Below are 22190 nucleotides of genomic sequence, written 5' to 3' on the forward strand. Positions count from 1 at the left end.
CTGGGTCAATCCATGTGTCTGGAAGATCCCCTGGAGTAGGGAATGGCAACCCACTCCAATATTCCTGCCTAGAGAATTCCATGGACAAGTGATCCTGGTGGGCTACAGTTCATGGGGTCACAAAGAATTGGACATGATTGACCACTAATACTAGAAGGTCTTGAATGTCTTCAGAGAATCACTCAACTTCAGCTTCTTCAGCATTTGTGGTTGGGGCATAGACTTGGATTATTGTGATGTTGAATCATTTGCCTTAGAAATGAACTGAGATCATTCTGTCATTTTTGAAAATCACCCAAATACTGCATTTTGGACTCTTGTTGACTCAGGGCTACTCCATATCTCTTAAGAGATCACTTCGGCTTCCTTGATAACAGTGGGTTTTGCTTAAACAAAATCCTGGAGAAATTAAAATCATTTCACAGGACCTCTATCCCCTTTTCTTTCTGAGGCTCATACACACACTCTACTGCATACCACCCATTTGTAAAAGGGGCTGGAGGATGGGAACAAGCTGCTAGCTTCTTTAAGAGAGAGAGATGGATGGGAAGAAAATTGTTGGGTTATGAGATCAGCTGTAATGACTGACTTGACTATGACAGGGATGTGTGGTGATGAAACTGTAGAGAAATCATAGTCTTATTAGTAATTACTGTATAAACAAAAGCAGAATCAGAAGCTTTTACTGAAACATCCCATCATTGCCTAGTAGCAAGGATACTACTATCTGAATTCCAAGTTAAGAATTTTATGCATTCATACCTTTCTGCAGTGCCAGTTTCTTCATATCATTCCAGCTTCTTGGTTTTATTAGCCCTGCCTCAAGCCTTTATAGGATTCCCAGGTGACACTAGTGGTAGAATCCACCCGCCAATGTAGGAGACACAAGGATGACAGTTTGATCCATGGATCGGGAAGATTACCTGGAGAAGGAAATGTAAACCCACTCCAGTATTCTTGCCTGGAAAATTCCACGGGCAGAGGAGCCTAGCAGGCTATAGTCCATGGGGCTGCAAAGAGTAAGACACACCTGAGCATGTGTGCGCATGCACACACACACACACACACACACACGCACACAACACACACACCCTTTTACACTGCAACCTACCTGTTACTCACTCTTTGCTACCTACTACTTCATTTCTCAAGCTGCAGTTTGAAGTCAGTATAACAAACATTAGTCTCTGGCACATTCTGGATACTCTGGTCTAAGCTAGAGGGATCAAGGGGATTGAGATACAGTTGTCCTCAAAGAATGCATGGTCTAGAGGGGAAATATACTTTATCTACTTATCTTGACTTTGAGATATTTACACTAGCATCACAGTGTTTGAAATTTCTGTATTGACATCAGTAATATTTCTTAAGAAATATTCCTGAGTAAACTCAGCTTGGCACTCTCAAGAGACACTCCAGTTATAAAGAGCAAAATGTTAAATAAAAATGACCATGACAGAAACTAATTTTATTTCTTTTAGATTTCTGATGTAGCATGATGTAGACAGAACTTAGTAAATCTGATGGATAATTAAGAACAGGAATTAGATATGACCAGCATGGAAAAAAAAATCTCTTGATCATCTTTTTCTTCCAAAGCATTTCATCACCATTTATTTTCTTATTACTCCCTCCATTTTATGTAATTTCTTTTATAACACCCTAAACATGTTAGCTAGAAAACAAAGATGAGGACTGTATGGACAATTTCTTGGATTTTGACATGACTTTTCCAATGTATAGTAGAAAAGAAATGTACAAATATATTTATATCCTTTGAAAATATGAAATTTGTCATTTGTTACCTTTTAGAGAATATTTTTGAATATAAACTATAATTTTGCAGGTGGCTTTTAATAAAAAGTAGAAAGCTGAAATTAAGCAAAGTGAAAAAAAATCCACAAAATTTTGTCTTTTCTTTAAGCATTTATGACCAGGAAAAAAAGAAAAAGTAAGTTACCATGAATGTAGTAACAATATTAGATTTTTAAGTTTTCCACCTTCATCATTTTAAAACCCATCATTTTTAGCTATTTACATTCACTTTTTGTCCACTTAAAATTCCTTTGAAAATTACTGACATGAATGTAAGCATACTGTGATTTTTATTAATTAACAGGAATTATTACTGAAAAGGCATAGAAATTTGTGAGAAAGAAAAAGAATGGTAAATTCTAGGTAATTTTCATACATATCCCTAGCAAAGCTTAATGTTAATTGAGGAGTTTGATTAATGTCCAGTGTAAACTTAATCTCAAGAAAAACACATAAACATTGCTCCCCATGGATAAAGGCTAGCTGTTGAATGCTGCCCAACTTTATCTGTTACATTTTTGTATAAAATTATAGTTTTTCAGGATCCCTTAACTTATTTGGGTTTCATTTTATATGTCTGCCTCGATTATTAAATAAAAGAGTATAAGAGTGAAACAGTTATGAATTAATAAGGGAAAAAGACTTTATAATATGATATAAACAATAACATGATTGAAACTTCCTCTTCCCATTTTACAAAAGCTAATTAGAAATAATGCATTATATCTCACTGTAAAAGAAATATCAATCAGCTGCTAGCGTTGAGCACAGACAGATTGCGGTACATATTAGAGTGTGTGAATTTTAAAATTACGTTCAGAATACAGACAAAAGTTTGTAAAAATAACAAAAACTAAAGCACATGATTCTACAAGTTCATTTTACTAATTTAGACAATTTCTGTCTCTTGGATATATTTAATTCAGTAGTTAAGCTTTATAGTTCAATGTTCTAGATAAGTCTACCTTTGGATTTTGTGGCACATAAATATAGAGTATTATACTGGAAATCACATAACAGTTGTTTGTTCAGTTTGGTGTTTGGCCACAATTCTTAGTATTAATAAAATAAAATATTCATTATAGATAGTTCCTGAGAGACCTGGGGCCTATATTGTGGAGCCACAAAGTCTGATTAAATGCAGGAAAGTACATAGCATTACTATGGGCTCTCAGTTGGCTACAAATCCAGCGCGTCTTCTTTAACAGCTTAGCTTTTATCTCCTATAATATGTCCTCAATTTGGTCACAGCATTGAAACAAAAGAAGCAAATCTGAAAACTCAACTACAAATCAATTCAATTTACTGTATGTCTTTAGTGGCTAAATTGCAGGATAAAGCTCCTATTTATATAAAACACATACACATAAGTCAGCAGTGTGCTTTTACTTTGACATCAAATCAAATTATATGGATATTTAACTGAAAAATAATCCTATTCTAGTGAATTTTAAATTCAAGATACTTTTGATGAAAATAGATTGCTCTTATTGACATTTATTATTTTCAATTCTGAGTCACATTAATGTAATTCACCATCTAAAATTTCAATCCTATACATCTTTAACATGCATAAAACTGTTTAGCTGTGAAGGTATTTTTATAAAACTATATGTTCTATACATGGTTTTGAAGTAAAAGGCAATATTCTTACCTTTGAGTCTAGAATGATTACTTGAAAAGAATATGATGCTCATTTATTTAAGATTAGTTAGTTCTTTAATATTCAAGCATAGTATCATACCAGTCAATTGCCAGGAGAAAAATGCTCCGGATATGGGCCTGCAGTTGAGGAGCTGCAAGAAGGGAGGCAGCCAGGATTAATAGATTTTTGGCAAGATGCATCAATCAGCCAAGGAATCAGGAATTCTCACTCAAGCCACCTTAACATACCTGGGAAATACTGTACTTGCACAGGGAGGTTTTTCAGATCAATGGGACAGCACCTGCTGTACTTTGCTTTGAGATATGGAATTTTAGTTCCAAGAAGTGCTAACAAATATCTGATGTCAAAGAGTGAACCAATAATGAAAGAAAATTTCCAGAGGGCAATATTTCGCTCCCATAAATGCTGGGCTGTAACCAGAATGTAATTATATTTGAAAAAAAAAATTAATTTGTCTAAAGGGTGACACTGAAAATATCTTATGCTGCAAATTACCTGGTCACTTGGTAAATGTACATGATATAAGCTTTATCATTTTACATTTTAATTTAAATATAAAATAGAAAGAACACGTGCTCAAAAGATCCATATTTGGTCCATTCATTTTACCTCTCCAAGGTCCATTTTCCTCAAGGCTAAGATAGAAATAATACCTATCTTTTAGAACAAGTGCATGGATCAGTGACAATGTCTGTAAAATTTCCTACAGTGTACTCAGTGGAGATGCTAGATCAATAGGAAAGAATTTGTTTCTGTCCAAATCTTCAAATAGCACTTAAAAGGCAGGTGAATATGAACACCTTAGTATTTTCTGTTTACCTTGACATAATGCTTATTCTGTGACTCCTCCTCTACTATTGTATGACAGCAGCAGTGTGGAAGTATCAGCTCTATTATCTTCTTTCCAATACTGAATGCTAAAATTATTTCTACTCATTCACTTAATCAATATTTAACAATGCCTACTATGTGCCAGTCTCTGTACCAAGCAAAAGAGTTACAAAGATGCGTAATTGTGCTCCTGCCACTGTAAAGTTTACCGTCTGCTCAGTAGAGCCAGGAAGGTAACTGTACACCCAAATATTGGCTTTGATGCCTAATAATCAGTAGCCACACAAAACAGTAAAATAAAATACTATATCCTACAGTATGAAAATTCTGATTAGGAATCTCTCTATTTCGGTTTTGTGTGTATGGAGAGAGCAGGGGAAGAGGGAAAGGATGAAACACCGAGGAACAAATATGTGGAGCGAGGCAGTCAAAATGTCATTGACCCTATCATTCTCCATATATATGAAATAATGATCAAATAAAAATGTAGCGGTATATAGCAGACAACTGGGAAAACATTATCACTATATAAAATTAGGAAGCAGAAATAATTAAGAAAAAGATCACTACTATTAAACTACTTGGAAAAATAAAACTGAAGCAATAATTGCATAACTGGTAATGAAAGTGCCTGTTTGTAATAACTTCACCAAATTTCAAGTTGAGTTTACTGCATCTGACCTTTCATGTCTATAGTGTATATGTTCTCACTATGTTTTTACATATAATTAAAAGTTTATTCTTTGGGTTACTAGTATTTATGAAAGTGGAAAATTTAAGCCCTGTAATCTTTTTGGTTTAATTTTGCTTTTTACAGTTTATTATGATATACTTAATGTATAATAAACTCATAATTTTAATATACAAATTTGATATGTTGGAATATATATATTATACATCCTTGAAACCATTATCACAATCATGATAGTGAACATATCCACTACCCCTGAAAGTTTCCTCATGTTCCTTGGTAATCCCTTTCTCAAGCCCCTTCTCCCCACCACAGGCAACTCTGACCCATTTTCTCTCACTATAGGTTGCAGTGAGAGAATTGCATTTTGTAAAATTTAAAGAAATAATCATAAAAATGTATTCTTTATGTCTTCTTTCATTCAGCATAATTATTTTGAGATTTCCTCATGCTGTTTTTAAATAGCTTATTATTGTGTTACCCGGTAACATTCCTTTGTATGGATTGGCCATATTTGTTTATATATTCAGCTGTTGATGGATTTTTGGATTGTTTTGAGTTTGAAGCTACTCTGAATAAATATGCTGAATAGACACACAGATAAAAATCACTGTATGGACATATACTCTCATTCCTTTAGGGTAAATGGCTAGCAGGAGAATAGCTGTGTCATTTGGTGGTTATGCTATTAATTCATCAAGAAACCGCCACACCATATTCCAGAATTGCATCTTTAATTCCCACTAGCAGTGCATGAGAGCTTCATTCGCTCCACATAGTCGCCAGTACTTGGCTTGGTAAATTTCTAAAATTCTCTCTATTATAAGAGGTGAGTAATGGTATCTCATTATATTTTATTTGGTATTTCCCAATTAGTAATTATAAGAGATTCTCAAACCTCTTCATATAATTATTTGCAACCACTACATCTTCTTAAATAAGATGTCTGTTCAGATTTTCTGCCAAACTCTTTAGTGGGTCATTTTGTTTTCATTCTAATGTGTTCTGAGAGTATATTTTATAATCTGGATATAAGTCCCTTATCCAATATCTAACTTGAAATTATTTTCTTCTAGTCTGTGGCTTTAAGAGCTTGTAGCTTAATTCTCTTAAAAGACTGTTTTGGAGATCACAGTTTGTAAGTTTAGAGAAGTATAATTTATCAGTAACTGTTATAAACATAGAAGCAAAACTTCTAAAGAAACTTGTAAAGAAAATTCTAGCTAATTCAATCTAACAATATATAAATAGAATAAAATATTATGACCAGGTGGGACTTTTCAACATCCATTCTTATTTAAAGTAAAAAATAAATAAATTAAAAATCCTGTCAGAGAACATAAAAGAGAAAGTCTTCTCTCTGAAAATGGGCACCTACAAATAATGTTGTGTTTCCCAGATGGTGCTGGTGGTAAAGAAACTGCCTGCCAATACAGGAGACAGGGGAAAGGCAGGTTGGATTCATGAGTTAGGAAGATCCCCTGGAGGAGGGCATGGCAACCACTCAAGTATTCTTGTCTGGAGAATCCCATGGATAGAGGAGCCTGATGGGCTATACTCCATAGGGTCACAAAGTTTCGGGCACGACTAAAGCTACTTAGCACGTACATGCAACAACAATGTTAAACATCATACGTAATGTTAAAAATATGAAATCCTTTCCCCCTAAAATTGGGAATGAGAAGAGGACGACTCTTCTCAGCACCCCTATTCAACTTTGTACTGAAGATTCTAATCCGTGAAATAAGGCATAAAATAAGTGACGTGCAAATTTAGGAAAAGCTACTAGAATAAGCAAGTTTAGCCAAATTGCAAGATAAGACATCATGATTGTAGTCATGATTTAATTTCATTTAAAAGCAACATTTTAATAGAATAGAAATATGATTCAGCATGTGTGTTAAGTCACTTCAGTTGTGTCCGACTCTTTTAGGCCCCATGGATGGTAGCCCTCCAGGCTCCTCTGTCTATGGGATTCTCCAGGCAAGAATACTGGAGCGGGTCACCATGCCCTCCTCCAGGGGATCTTCCTGTCTCCTGTGGCTCCTGCATTGTAGGCAGATTCTTTACTGCTGCGCTACCTGGAAAGCCCAGAAATATGATTACTTTAGAATAAACCTAGCAGAACATGTGTAAAGGTTATACATTTTAAATTATAAACATTGCTAACACAATTTAAAGACTCAATTAAATAGTGAGATTTTATCATGTTTCTAGTTCAGAGCACTCGGTATGATGATAATTTTTTTCTCCAAAGTGTGTCTCTAGATTATATCTATAGATTCAACACAATCCTAATAAAAATTATAGCAGAATTTTTTGTAGAAATCTTCATTTTTGTTTTAAAATTCATATGAAAATACTAAGGATCTTGAATAGCTCAAATATTTTTGAAAAAATTGGAGATCTGGAATAAAGCAGCAACACACACACACAAAAAGATGTGGGTTTTGACTTAAATGTAGTCAAATAGATCAAATAACAGAATAGAGAATCTAGTGATAGATCTGTATACAGGCATACCTCAGAGATACTGTGGGTTTCTGGACCACTTCAATAAAGTAAATATTGGAATAAAGTGAGTCACAAATCTTTTTTTGGCTTTCCAGTGCATATAAAAGTTGTGTTTCTACTGTAGTGCATTAAAGGTGGAATACTATTATGTCTAAATATAATATACTTAGTTTAAACATACTTTATTGGTAAAAACGCTAACCATCATTTGAGTCTTTATTAGTCATAATTATTTTGCTGGTGGAAGATCTTGCCTCAGTGTTGATGACTGTGACTAATTAGGGTGGAGGTTGCCAAAGGTTGAGGTGACCATAGCAATTTCTTAAAATAAGATAGCAATGAAGTTTGTCACATAGATCTTTTTCTCTGTAGTGTACAAGGCTACTTGAGACAGTTTACTTACAGCAGGACTTCTTTCAAAATCAAAAGTCAATCCTCTCGAACTTCTTGCTGATTTATCAATTAAGTTTATGTAATATTCTAAATACTTTGCTGTCATTTCAACAACTTCATAGCATCTTCATCAGTAATAAATTCCATCTCAAGAAACCACTTTATTTGCATATCCATGAGAAGCAACTCCATCCGTTTTAAGTTTTATCATGAGATGAGAGCAATTCAGTCTCACCTTCAATGTCCACTTCTGATTCCAGTTCTCTTGCTGTTTCTACCACATCATCAGTTCCTTCCTCCACTGTAATCTCAAACCCCTCAAAGTCATCCATGAGGGTTGGAATCAGCTTCTTCCAAAATCCCATTAATATTGATATTTTCACCTTTCCCCATGAATCATAAATGCCTTTAATGGCATGAGAATATGGATGTTGTGTTCTCAGGCATGAAAATACCATTAACCTCATTGTGCCTCTCCATCAGAGTTCTTGATTGACCAGGTGCAATGTCAATGAACAGTAGTATTTTGGAAGGAAATTTTCTTTTTTTGAACAGTAAGTCTTAACAGTGGGTGGCCTTAAAACATTCAGTACATGATATTGCAAACTGATGTATTGTCATTCAGGCTTGTTCTACTTATAGAGCACAAGCAAAGTTAATTTAGCATCATCCTTAGGGACTCTAGGATTTTTAGAATGGTAAATAAGGACCGGCTTCAACTTACAGTCACCAGCTGTACTAGTTCCTAACATGAAAGTCAACCTGTCTTTTAAAGCTTTGAAGCTGGAGATTGACTTCTCTTCTCTAGTTATGAAAGCCTTAGATGGCATTTTCTTCCCCAAAAGGCTGTTTCATCTGTATTAAAATCTGTTTTTTAGTGTAGCTACCTTCTTTAATGATCTTCACTAGATCTTCTAGATAACTTGCTGCAACTTCTCCATCAGCACTTGCTCCTTTACCTTGTACTTTTATGTTTTGGAGATGGCAACTTTCCTTGAACCTCATGAACCAACCTCTGCTAGCTTCAGACTTTTCTCCTGCAGCTTCATCACCTCCCTCAGCCTTCATCAGATTAAAGAGTTAGGGTCTTGCTCTGGATTAGGCTTTTGCTTAAGACAATGTTGTAGTCAGTTTAATGTTCTAGTCAGACAACTAAACCTTCCTTCATATCAGCAGTGAGGCTGTTCCACTTCTTATCATTTGTGTGCTCACTGGAGCAGTACTTTAATTTCCTTCAAGAACTTTTTCTTTGCATTCACAACTTGGCTAACTGTTTGGCACAAGAGGCCTAGCTTTCAGCCCATCTTGGTTTTCAACAATTCTTCCTTACCAAGTTTAATAATTTCTAATTTTTAACTTAAAGTGAGAGATGTGGCTTGAATACTTAGAGACCATTGTAGGGTTATTAATAGACTGATTGCAGTAATGTTGGGTCTCAGGAAATTGGGAGGCCAGAGGAGAGGGAGAGAGACAGAGGAATAACTGGTCAGTCAAAACGCACACATTTGTTGATTAAGTTTGCCATCTTATATGAAAGTGATTTGTGCCACCTCAAATAATTGCAATACTAACATCAATATCACAAATCATAGATCACTATAACAAATACGATAGTAATTAAAAGCTAGAAATACTAGAAGAATTACTAAAAGAGAGGCAGGGAATGAGAAAATGCTCTTGCAAAAAATGGTACCAATAGACAATAAACTTACTTGACATAGAGTGGTCACATAGTATCTGCAAAGTGCAATAAAATAAGAGTGAAAATGAAAGTCGCTCAGTCGTGTCTGACTCTTTGTGATCCCATGGGTTGCATAGTCCATGGAATTCTCTAGGCCAGAATACTGGAGTGGGTAGTCTTTCCCAAGACACGCCAGAATACTGGAGTGCATAACCATTCCCAAGAACAATTTATTTCTGAAAATACTCTAATGGAATTCAGTAGGAAAATGTAACTATTTTCAACAAATGATACTGGAACAATTGGAAATCTGATTTTTAAAAAGGGCTAATACAAATTAACATCAACTTGTATCTTGTAATTAAACCTAAGTTAATCATACATGTAAATGTTCAACCTAATACTATAAACATTCTAAAATAAAACATAGGAGTACATTCTCAATTTTTTGCTTATTTATTTGATTTTGGCTGTGCAGGGTCTTCCTTGCTGCGTGGGCTTTTTTCTCACTGCAGTAAGCAGGGACCACTCTCTAGTTGCAGTGCACAGGCTTCTCATTGCAGCGGCTGCTCTTGCTGCAGAGCGCAGGTTCTAGGACATGCAGACTTCAGTAAACGTGGCACGTGGGCCCATTAGCTGCGGCTCCCGGGCTCTAGAGCCCAGGCTCAGTAGTTGTGGCACATGGAGTTAGCTGCTCTGTGGCATGTGGAATCTTCCTGGACCAGGGATCGAAACTTTGTGTCCCGCATTGGCAGGTGGATTCTTTACAACTGAGCCACCAGGAAAGCCCAGGAATACATTTTTTAACCTTGGTTTATGTTAAGATTCTTAAGATAAAGCACCACAAAATTCATTATAGGAAAATATTGATAAAACGACTTCCTGAAGATACAAAATGATACTTTTTGGAAGTAAATAAAAAGACAAGCCAAAGACTGAGAGAAAATACTTATTAAGCATATTTTTTTATCCATAATATATAAGCAAACTCTCAAAACTCAGGAAGAAAACAATTTTTTAAAAGCTTTAAATGAGCAGAGAATTTGAAAAGGCACTTCAACAGAGAAGAGTAACAGTAGCAAAAAATATATGAATACACGCTCAGTGTCATTAATTGTTATGAAAATGCAAGTGAAACTTCAATGATAGACAACCTAACACTTACAGGGATGGGTAAAATGAAAAACACTGATTGAGGCAAGGGTTGACAATGCTCTGGAGCAACTGAAACTCTCATACCCTGCTAGTGAGAATGTAAAATGATACAACTTTGGAAAACCATTTGGTAGTTTCTTAAAAGTTAAACCTGCACATGCTCTATGATTGGCTATTCCACTCATTGACCATACTACACCTATGAGGAAAGAAAGCATATGTTCATACCAACAATTGTACATGAATATTCACAGTAACATAATTTGTAATAGCAAAAATCAGTAAAACAACACAAACACCTCTCAATGGGTAAATGAATAAATTGTGGCACAGTCACTCATTATTTTAAATTTCATACTTGCAAATACAGCGTTTGTGAATTCTGCTACTGGCTATAATTTATTTGTAACCCCAAATCATATAATCTCCAACTCCTGCTAGAATGAAGTTCCTTAGTCTTAATTCCCAAATTATTTTATTATGGATATATGTCAGAAACTAATGATACAAACTCGTTTCTGCATTCATATACATTTAACTCCATTTACTGAAGAAATATTTCTAATCTGAATGCTTAGCCTTCTTTATGATACTCTACTTTTTTGCACTTTTACTTCCCTAGGGTACAATTCTGTGATTTTACATAGTATTCTGGTAGAAAGGGTTGTGAACATTTTCAAAGAATAACAGACATATAAGACTTTCTTGAGAAATTTGTGAATAATGAAAGGATTAATTCACAATTTTATACATCAAAGCACAACAATTCAATTTGTCAATACATTCATTCTAGCAAGTCAGATATGCAATTTCTCCATTTAATCTATTACATATAAATTAGTGGACTTATTGATTAACTGTGGTATAAGAATAATGATTTTTCTGATATTGTCTACTTGGTCATTTAATTTTTAGCTTGAGAAACTACCCTCCATTTCATCTAAACTTTTTAAAAATGTTTTAAGTATACAAAAGTACAAATAAACTTGATATTTACTACAGACCAAGGATGACAATAATTTTTCAAAAAACTCAATTTGACAAGAGGAAAAAGCTTTTTCAAATATAATCATAAGTTTTTCTTGTTTAATTGAACAATATGTTTGTGATGATATTGTTTATTGGTTTGCCAAATACAGACTAGCTACTCTCTCTTGCTACTTCTAATTTCAAGACTGGAAAGGCTACATAATTCATTTTTCCCAGTTCTATGACCATATGATGGGCTTCCCATGTGGCTCAGCTGGTAAAGAATCTACCTGCAATGGCAGAGGAACTGGGTTTGATCCCTGTGTTGGAAAGACTCCTGGAGAAGGGAACGACTACCTACTCCAGTATTCTGGCCTGGAGAATTCCATAGACTGTGCAGTCCATGGGATCACATAGAGTCAGACATGACTGAGTGACTTTCACTCTCTTGGCCATGTGACACAGATCTGATCAATGAAATGTAAGCATAAGGTAATGCACACTTTTAAGAATGATTTTGCATTTCCTGAAATAGAAATAAATGCAGCTGGTGTCATCATGTCTATCTTCCTTTTTCAAACCCACACATGAAGTCTAGAGTTGCTAGAACCTTCATGTCACTATGACAGAAAAGAAAAGAGAAACATGGGGATTCTGAGACCAATATTTTTGAACTCTTTTTTTTTTCAGAATTTTTATTGACACATAACATTATTATAGTTTCAGATGTATAGTACAGTGATTCAATACATGTATATAGTAAAATGATCACCACAGTAAGTCTAGTTAACATGTCACCATGCATAGACAGAAAATTTAGCTCTTTATTTATCTCTTGTGACAGTTTCTTTTTTCATTTTTTAAATTGTGAAAGTGTGATAACATTTTCAGGAGACTTAGAAAATACAGAAAAAAGTTACATATTGTTCTACTTTATATTTCAGTTACTTTCTAAGTAGATAAATTAAGATTTTTAGTTGGAGTTTCAATATAAAACTCTCAAAAGTGAATACAATGAATAGTCAGAGAAGTAGAAGGATATACTAGACCTGAAAAGCACTGTGAACCAATTCAACATAATTAAGATTTACACAATTTTCACACAACAGCATGATATACATTCTGTTAAAGTTCCCATAGACTATAAATCAGGAGACACTGGAACATATCCAGGGACATAAAACAAGGTACAAAATTTCATGGTCTATATATATTGAGACAATAGAGTCTCTTCTCTTATCACTGTGAAATTATGTCAGAAATCAATATCAAAAATGTTTGAAAATAACCCACATATTTTCAAGTGCAATATGACATTTACCAAGAGAGATTTTGACTTAGCCATTGGAAGTTTCAATAAAGTTAAAAGAGTGAAAAAGCACAGAGGGTGTTTGCAGAGAAGAAAGCATTTAAATGAGAAATTAATATCAAAGATACTTTAAGATCCCATTTATTCAGAAATTAAATGTCTGCTTTTAAATGTGGTACATATATACAATGGAGTATTACTCAGCCATCAAAAAGAATACATTTGAATCAGTTCTAATGAGATGGATGAAACTGGGAGCTGATTATACAGAGTGAAGTAAGCCAGAAAGAAAAACATCAATACAGAATACTAACACACATATATGGAATTTAGAAAGATGATAATGATGACCCTGTATGCTAGACAGCAAAAGAGACACAGATGTGTAGAGCAGACTTTTGGACTCTGAGGGAGAGGGAGAGGGAGAGGGTGGGATGATTTGGGAGAATAGCATTGAAACATGTATACTATCATGTAAGAAACGAATCGCTAGTCTATGTTCGATGCAGGATACAGGATGCCTGGGGCTGGTGCATGGGGATGACCCAGAGAGATGGTGTGGGGAGGGAGGTGGGAGGGGGGTTCATGTTTGGGAACTCATGTACACCCGTGGTGGATTCATGTCAATGTATGGCAAAACCAATACAGTATTGCAAAGTAAAATAAAGTAAAAATGAAAATTAAAAAATAATAATAATAAAATAATGTAAAAAATAAAATAAAATAAATTACAGGTGTATCTAAGAAGCCATAAGAAAGAAAATTTTAAAATATATATTTGTATGAAGAGAATTTATCAGAACTTGCTACATGCAGCTGAAGCTGCTCAGTGCAATTAAATACAATGTAGAATCTTGAATAAGATATGAAAAAAATAATGGATACCAGCAGAAAATTTTGTGAAACTTGAACCAAATCTATACTTTAGTTAATAATACTGTATCATAATAGTGGAGTCTGTTTCCCCAGCCTTCCTGTCAATGATTGGTCAACAGCTAGTTGCAATTTTGGTGCTGTCATAGGAGATAAGTGCACATCCTTCCACCCTGCCATCCTGAAACTATCTCCCAGCTGTTGAATTTATGTTGCAAGCTGCATACTTTTCTATTCCTTCATATGTGAGAAGTGTTGACTCCTATTTGTTTAAGGCAATGAAAGTCAGGATTGATTCTTTTTTGAATTTGAAGTTATAGACAGCTAAATGTATTTTTAACTCATACATTTTTTGTTTTGTTTATTTCAGGTTGACAATTTTAATGAGGATATTTTCTTTTACTTGCATTATGGCTATGGTTAGATTTAGGCTGTTCATGAAAAGCAGAAAAAAAGCTGTGATTTCCTAATAAAACTCACAACATAAAAGCAGCAATCAGGTTAATTCAGGTCAGGGGAATGTGTTACCAGGTTAATTCAACATGCTACCAGAAATTTCTAAGCTAATTAGATAAACTCATTTTTTTTTAGCTAGCATGAAAGTGAAAATGATATCGCTTAGTTGTGTCCAATCTTTGTGACCACATGGACCACATGTGACCTATCAGGCTCCTCCATCCATGGGAGTTTCCAGGCAAGAATTCTGGAGTGGGTTGCCATTTCCTTCTCCAGGGGATCTTCCTAACCCATGGTTAGCTACCTTAGATTTTGCTATATCTCATGCATAGAGAGAAAATATTGGACATGCTAAAAATATCCTTAAAACAGAAAAATAATTTTTCATAGATATTCAATTGAAATTATATATATGTTAATACATATTCTGTTCCTTTTTTTTTTTTTTACTTTGTTGTTTTAGTCACTCAATCATGTCCAACTCTTTCTGACCCCATGGGCTGTAGCCTGTCAGGTTCCTCTGCCCATGGGATTCTCCAGGCAAGAATACTGGAGTGGGTTGCCATTTCCTTTTCATCTTTGTACTTTATAATGATTTTAATAATAAAAATCCTAAGTCTCCATGTTAAAAATTTCTTTTCACAGAAGGTTTATAAAGCTAAGTTTGTCAGATAGGAAAAAATACACATAATGATAATAGTAGTAATTATAATTGAAATTTTTGAGTTCTTATTTTGTTCTGGTTGCTAGTGTAATTGACTTATATATAAATTAATTGTGAACTTATGCATCCAATACTAATTTTACTTCAGTTTTATGTATGAGGAAACTGAGGTCTTCAGTATGAGGAAACACAGTAAATCTTAAACTTCAGTCTACACTGAGGCAATCCAGTTGCATAAACTGTTGGCTTATTGCCTACAGAGCATCTCATTTCTTCTTTGTTTAGAGACAGGATATTTTTGGGCAGAGGAAATAGTCCAACTTATCGTCCTAGCTCAGTCTTGAAGGAGGGATTGGAGATGTTTGGATTTTTCAAAAATGGAAATATGATTTGGTATTCAAAAGAACTTTTATTCTCCGATGGACTACTGGAATTGGTAATTGACTTTCTCTGTTATTGTATAAAAAACGTCTGGAGCAGTTGCGAAGAATGAACAAATTGATTTGTTAGTATTTATTTCTCAATCCAAAATGTATAGTCTTAGTTTCTTAGCAACTTCCTAAGGCCACAATTGGAAATTAATCCTTTAATCTCTCACTTCTTTCCTTCCTTCATTCTCTCTTTCTTTCTTCCTTCCATCCACTAGACAAGATTCTGGAAATTTGAAAAATAAATTTGACACATATTATATAATTTTATTATGAGTATTTTTAAAAAGAAGAGGAAAAGAAAATCAACTTGCCCTTAAAAATTTAAATCTGGTAATGTTTTACACATATTGATAGGAAAAAATAATCTTTTTGTTCTGATCCTATAGGAAAATTTTTTTAAAAAACTATATCACTTAACTTATTACTTGAAAAGCCTAATTTGTGTTGCTTTCTAGAAGAAGACAAAAATTATGGGATTTTTTAAATAAGAAAAATAGGTAGTCTCAAAAGTCAAATAGTAAAATTGAGAACTCATAAAGGATCTCACTATTGGGCATTAATAATGAATATTTATTATTTGAATATAGGCCTTATTTAAGAAAAGAGATGTCATGCACACTGGGTGTAATAAAGTTGTTGGTGGCCTAATGTGTTGCAAGTGTTTTGTCACCTACAGCACTGCATTCTTTAAGGATGTCTAACACACAAAAAAAACTCTCAAGTGAATTTATTGACTAAAACCAGTTCCACAGAACCAATTAGTATCTTACACAGGCTGCCCTGCAAGGCTTATGAGGCCATCCATCACCTGTCCATTTAACTATTTAGCATTTGTTCAAGCAATTTGTCACTGTGTCAGAATGCTAGCATTTCAGAATGGGAGTTTTTGGTTGAAAGAAATCTAACTCAGATACTGCAGATATTTCTCCTTTAATAAGGCTTAGGAAGATTTATGTTTCTATTATATTTAACCTTAAACATCTTGTCTAGAGGGTGAGTTTCTTTGTACTGCAAATATTTCCAATTTAAATCAATTTTTGTGTGAATTTAAAAATATCATGCAAAATGGAATTATTTTATAGTTTAACAATTCAAAGTGCTAACATTACAAAGTACCTTACCTCACAGGTTCAGTGATTACATTCTTATTACTTTTCCAATTCAGTCATTTGCTTTTATATTCATTTCTCATTTCTATTAATTTCACACTCCTGAATGAATTATTTACTATTGAATGGAACAGAAAATGTCTGTATTGCTCATAACATTATGCATCTCAGGTAGATTTGGAATCTTAGAAATATCTAATAGTGGAGGGATTATTGCAGCATTTCAATTAAATTACATATAATTTGCAATCAAATTGTTACCCATTTCAAGCACAGAGTATTAATTATAATGCAACTTTGCTGTTGATTACAGATCATAGTCAAATGCTTAATTTTTGTTTCATAAAATGCCAAAATAATTCTACAATAGTATAGTTTGAAATGTATTGCCTACTTAATATTGAGTAAGACGATGAAAATCACAAAGAGGACTGTAGCCAAAATATAATTTATAAGATGGGTCCATGTAGTATAACAATTACAGAAAAAATATGAGTTCTACATGTTGTTTCAAAGACCCAGCCATTTTACTACCTTAGGCATGCCAATCAAATGAAAATTATTCAGACGTCTAACCTTTAGATTTCAAAAATGGGATGCAGATATATCAATGGCCTTTTTCCCAACTACCCTGTAAGTCTACCTTAAGATTTCTAATATGAAAGAGGCAGGTCTGATGCTGGGGACTCAAATGCCATTTCCTCATCTGAATGTTGTTAAGCAGTTCCCATGACATTTCTCACAAACTTTCAGTGTGTGCTTGCCACTAAACTCAATCCCAGAGATGAAACAGAAAATGTAAACTCCTGAAGAAGGGAGCTGAGTAAAAAGCTTTCTTGAAGTCCTCAGAGTGCTGTGTTTCCATGATCAAGACTTCAGTCACCAATTTCATCCCTCCCACCTAATACAGCCAGCCAAGAATTTGACATGGATGGATATTAGGTTGAAGTAAGGAATGCACAATAAAAATGTATATGTGTAGCTGTACACACATGCATACATATGAGTGTTCACAATAGCCATCTTTAAGACATTACAAATTCCATCATTCCCGTCCATTCCTCAAAATGTTGTTACCTAGAAAATATATTTAACTAATCAAGCATCCTTAACAGGCAGAGATAAATGTTTTTAAGGGTTGTTGGCTCTATAGTCACTATATTATATTCACACTCATATGCATACATAATATACACACACATTTATTACCTTTTCACAATGTATTTGCAATCCTTATTTTCCCAATAAAGCTAGAAAAGAAATAATTTTATAAGATATTTTTTCATTGGTGTGTAAAATAATATCAAGATACTTCCTTAAGGATTTCTCAAATAAAAATAAGATATCTGGAAAACTTATTTACCTGAAAGGAAAGGAAAGGAAAGTGAAGTTGCTGAATCGTGTCCGACTCTTTGTGACCCCATGGACTGTAGCCTACCAGGCTCCTCTGTCCATGGGATTTTCCAGGCAATAGTACTGGAGTGGATTGTCATTTCCTTCTCCAGGGGATCTTCCTGACCCAGGGATGGAGCCCAGGTCTCCTGCACTGTAGAAAAACGCTTTACCGTCTGAGCCACCAGAGAAGTCCAAGAATATTTAGCTGAAGGATTTATTAAAGAAGGGTATCAGAGATTATAGCTTATCAAAGGCTAGAAAGCAACTTTTCAGAGGTGAGCAGACTAGCTCTTAGGCAAGAAACAAGGCTCAGGAAATTCTTGAGAAATTGTCTCCCTGTAAGTAAAAGGAGTGAAGGGAAGAGATAGAAAGACAAGAGTGAGAGATAATTGAGCTATTAACAATAATGAACAGAAGCAAAGTAAAGCAAATTCTTAGACACAACTATGGAAATTCCAAAATGAGGAAGATGTACTGTGCTGATGAATTAAAGAGGTAATGGCTGTTTTTGTTGATTGTGGTTATGCTATTCTTTTTTTGTCCCAGAAGGGGTTTCCCAGGTGGCTCAGCAGTTAAGAATTGGCCTGCCAATGCAGGAGACACAGGAGATGCAGGTTTAATCTCTGTGTTGAGAAGATCTCCTGGAGTAGGAAATGGCAACCCACTCCAGTATTCTTGCCTGGAAAATCCCATGGACAGAGGAGTCTTGCACACTACAGTCCATGGTGTCACAGAGTTGGACACAACTGAGCACGCACGTGTACACAAGCATGTGTAATTACAGGGCAATTTTGTTCTTTCATAAGTCAGTTCCCCAAGAATAAGTATTAGGATTGAATAATGGGACATGATCACGTACAAATATTGTTTGGCTTCTTAGTCTACTTATTTTTTTTTCTTAGTCTACTTTAGCAAAGGGATTGGGAAATGTGTTGCATTCTTCTTCATATGTTACCAAATTCACAAACATAGCTATACGGAGATTCCACTAGTGGAGAGGGCTTCCTTTGTACATTAAATAAAATAATAATAATAGCCATAACTACACTCCAGCCACTCTTCTTTATATATCAAAACTTTATCTATCTTCTTTATATATCTTTATATATCTTCTTTATATATCAAAGCTCATTCAATCCTTTCACCATCTCTAAAATCAAGAGTTTTAAAGCAGATTACCAAAGTATCACAGTGATAGGGTGTGGTTTGAGCCCATAAAGTGCTCTAATTGCCATCCTCTTAATATGCAATCTTCTTTCATGGAAACAGAGAGAAAGTATTATTTATTGAGTTCTTTCCTTTTCACAAGATAGTAACATCTTATATATAACCTAATTTAATACTTCTCAAAATTCTGTAAGGTGATTGCTATTGTCCTAGTTAAAATATAAATTAATTAATTATATTAATTACTATTGTCCCAATTAAAATATAGTAACTTATCAGAGGTTATAGCACTAGTAATTGACAAAGAAAATATTCAAACTCAGATATATCTGGTCTCAAAGTACATATTTGATTACTTGTTCAACCAGTGAACAAACTACTATTGCATGTACGAAGCCTCTGTTTCAATTTTAATTTTAACCTCAGTATTTCTAGTACCTTAAATCTGTATGTAGAAGCATAAATCAAGATGATGGATATCCAAATTTTTGTTATGGTGATAGGAAATCTTGAGCTATGTAGGGACATATCTTTCTCAAGTGAAAATGTAATTTATATTATGTGTCTTAAAGTATAATTTTGGAAGTTTATGCTAAAGCTTGGGAAAGAGTAGGTACAACATGAATGTAGATTTTCTTTTCATGTAAAACAGCTTGGAGTGGCCATCTTAAATTTTCTTTAAAAATCTTCAAGGAAGACAGGAGAAATAAATTTGATTCATGAACAATATGCAATACAAGACTTAATAATGAATACACTGGCATGAATATAAAGCTATTGCTATAGACGTACCAGTAGTAAGGAAATGGCAACCCACTCCAGTATTCTTGCCTGGAGAATTCCAGGGACAGAGGAGCCTGGTGGGCTGCCATCCATGGGGTCACACAGAGTCGGACACGACTGAAGTGACTTAGCAGCAGGAGCAGCAGTATTATTTTAAAAAGACTAAATGAGAGAGCTCTTTGAGGGCTTGGGTTCTTGCCTACTGAGCCATGCTTTGTCCAGGACCAATAATAATGTCAATCACCTAGAATGTACTTGGACTTACTGTGTGCTGAAAGAGATGGTTCAGCATAAGGGTGGCTAAAAATGTGGAAACAGTGGAGCAACATCATTTTCAAAGTATACCAATCAAAAGAGTTCTAGAGGCTTCATCTGCTGATGGGACACTTTTTCAAGTTTTCTAGATGGGGGTAGAGTGGGAGTGGTACAGAGATGTGAGAGGGGAAATTTTCAAATCTAGTCCCCTATTCTGTAATCAGGAAATCTGGTGTTTGTTCACACTACCATAGTGTGATGATCATCACTACTAACTAGGTGGTAGTATCTATACAGAATAATTTGCAATAAAGACCCTCAAATTCCTGTTTGGAGCAGAAGCAGGAAAGCAAGTGCTGGATACTATCTGAGCAAATACAGAGAAAAGTGTGTGTGTGTGTGTGTGTGTGTGCAGGGTGTGTGTGTGTGTAGAGTGTGTGTCTGTGTGTCTGTGTGAGGCATATATAGGTGAGGATGCTTTAAATACTGATGAGGGCTACCTTGATAGCTCTGTTGGTAAAGAATTCACCTGCAATGCAGGGGACCCCTGTTCAATTCCTGGGTCAGGAAGATCCCCTGGAGAAGGAATAGGCTACCCACTCCAGTATTCTTGGGCTTCCCTTGTGCCTCAGCTAGTAAAGAATCTGCCTGCAATGTGGGAGACCTGGGTTTGATCCCTGGGTTGGGAAGATCCCCTGGAGAAGAGAAAGGCTACCTACTCCAGTATTCTGGCCTGGAGAATTCCATGGACTCTATCGTCCATAGTGTAGCAAAGAGTCATACATAACTGAGTAACTTTCACTTTCACTTTGCTTTAAATATCAGTGTCTTCCCCATCCCCTATAAGTAACATTTGGCTTAAGCCAGAGCTAATATTGTCAAAAGAGCAAACATTCATGGATAAATGCCTCACATCTGGCAAAGTGAAGTTAGCTGACATTTACTTCATACAAAGGAGCAGGGATTAAATCAGACAGAATCTCATAGGATCTAATATTGGTATATTTTTCTCTGTTTTTCTGTTCCTTTTGAAGAAAACTAGGAAAATTCATTATCAACTAGGAGGTTAAAAGGGGAAATCACACATTATTTATCTCTTTAACTTATTTTTCTTATTTTGTCAGTAGAAATATATACTAAAACATGGAAAGCACAGACATGAATCGTAGATAATTTGGAAAATTAGGAACACATAAACAAGAGAGAAAAATAGCTCATAACTCCTTAGTTCAGGGAGAAACATTCTTAAAACTTTGATGTTTTGCTCCCCAGTATTTTCTTTCATATGTTTGAGTAGAGAGGTAATAGATACATTGGGAAAAGACAGAGAGAGAGGCCTAGATACAGATTGTAGTTGATATTTATCATATCTTTTCTTTTACTATTTATACCATTCATGGGATTCTTGCGGCAAGAATACTGAAATGGTTTGCCATTCCCTCTTCCAGTGGACCACATTTTGTCAGAACTCTCTACTTTGACCTGTCGGTCTTGGGTGGCCCTGCACAGCATGGCTCATAGCTTCTTTGAGTTAAACAAGCCCCAACGCCATGACAAGGCTGTGATCCATGAAGGGGATCTTTTACTGACACCATTTTGCCTCACCCACAGCTAACTTCCCAGCTGGTTGATGGTGTCGCTTAAATCATTTTTGAAGACTCTGAGTCCTTTATGATTTTGCTTTTATTGGGTTACTATTTTTCTATTAGCATGTAACACTTACCAAAAAGTGCCCAGTAAAGCATTTAAGTTCCATTCATATTTGCCCTCATTCCACTGAATACCAGAAACCTATTTCCACTTGGTATTTTAATCAATCACACTAATAGCCTATTGGCAGTTTCAGCTAAAAACTAAGAAAACGAATGTTGTATTCCAGTTTGAAAGTTTTCCGCCTTTAAGATATGACTTCTAGGCAAAAAAGCCCAAGAGTGTGGGAAAAGAAAGCAAAAGTTTTGTAAGTTAATAAATAATATAGAAAGAGGGATCACCTGCATTCCATTCTTTAAGAATCAGGCCTGTGTGTTCTGCGG

General features: G+C 34.8%; 1 pseudogene; it reads right to left on the bottom strand.

Annotated features, from left to right (window-relative positions):
* Positions 1–7746: 7746 nt before the first annotated feature.
* On the bottom strand, positions 7747–21752 carry LOC114116857 (tigger transposable element-derived protein 1-like; annotated as a pseudogene).
* Between the last annotated feature and the right edge of the window lie 438 nt (positions 21753–22190).

The sequence above is a fragment of the Ovis aries genome, chromosome 1 (genome assembly GCF_016772045.2).
Source record: "Ovis aries strain OAR_USU_Benz2616 breed Rambouillet chromosome 1, ARS-UI_Ramb_v3.0, whole genome shotgun sequence".
Classification (NCBI taxonomy): Eukaryota; Metazoa; Chordata; class Mammalia; order Artiodactyla; family Bovidae; genus Ovis; species Ovis aries.